Here is a 1289-nt window from a genome sequence, read left to right as displayed (position 1 = left end):
GCGCGCGCCCCGCTGGGACTCTCGCAGAAGGAGCAGCTCTGGAGCAACTGCGCATGCTGGGAAAGCTGCCAGTCAGCAATCCAGCGCAAGCTCAGACCCCCTGCTGAGTTGAGGGGTGGTGAGGGAACTGGAATGTGTAGAGGCCGTGTCAGAGGTCAGGAAACCGCTCACAGATCTCCCGGGCATTTAGCTTTCTGCTTTGCAGAGATGTCTTGGATATCCCCAGAATCAGTCATGTTTCTGCTTGTGGACGCTCAGCGGGCCTTCTCTAAACAGAAATAGCCCAGTAGTCATGTCCTTGCCAGGAACTATGACAGGGCTGGAAGAATGGTCAGGAACGCGAGAGCTCAACCAGAGACCCCCAACTCTTCTTCGTCACCACGGGTATCCACAGGTTCCCCAGTAGCTCCGCTTTTTAGATTTCTTCACATTTGGAAATGATGAGGCCAAATGAAAGGAGGTTCTGCAACATTCTTCCTGCATACAAAAGTGTTTAACAGATAACAAAAAAATGTTCAATGTACTCGAAAATCATTTGTCCCACCTAGTGAGTACGGGCTATCTGACGCCTATGAAGAGCTGCAAAAAAGGAGTCAAAACCATAATGTTTGAAACAACTTGAAAAGTTCTTCCAAAAGTTGAATATAGAATGACCATAAGAATTCCACTCCTAGGCATTGACCAAGAGAAAACAAACAAACGAACACACACATGTCCACATGAAAACTCTAAGTGAATGTTTATGGCACAATCATTCATACTAATGACAAGGTAGAATTAACTCAAATATCCATCAATTGACAAATGGATGGTATATTCGTAGAATGGAAAAGTATTCATAAAAAGGAATGAAGTACTACTAACATCTGCTACAACATAGATGAAATTTGAAAATGTGCTTAGTAAAATAAGCAGGACACAAAAGAGCACATATTAAATGACCCGTTTGTAGAAGACATCCAGAATAGATGATTCCATACAGAAAAAAGTAGATGTGGTGGTAGAAGAACAGGAATGAAGTGACTATTGGAGGGTTCGGTTTTAGAATTAGATAATAGTGATGGTTGCACATTGTTTTGAATATACTAAAAACCACTGCATTGCATCCTTTAAAAGAATGACTTATTTATTTATTTATTTATTTATTTATTTATTTATTTATTTTTTGCAGTACCAGACATTGAACTCAGGACCTCGACCTTACCAGACAGACACAGCGCCACTGAGCTAAATCCCCAGCCCCTAAAAGAATGACTTATATTGCTTGTGAATTATATATCACAATAAAA

The sequence above is a fragment of the Fukomys damarensis genome, unplaced genomic scaffold, assembly GCF_012274545.1.
Source record: "Fukomys damarensis isolate Sample0158 unplaced genomic scaffold, DMR_v1.0_HiC HiC_scaffold_39, whole genome shotgun sequence".
Classification (NCBI taxonomy): Eukaryota; Metazoa; Chordata; class Mammalia; order Rodentia; family Bathyergidae; genus Fukomys; species Fukomys damarensis.
The sequence above is the reverse complement of the archived record's forward strand: the minus strand, read 5'-3'. Positions refer to the sequence as shown.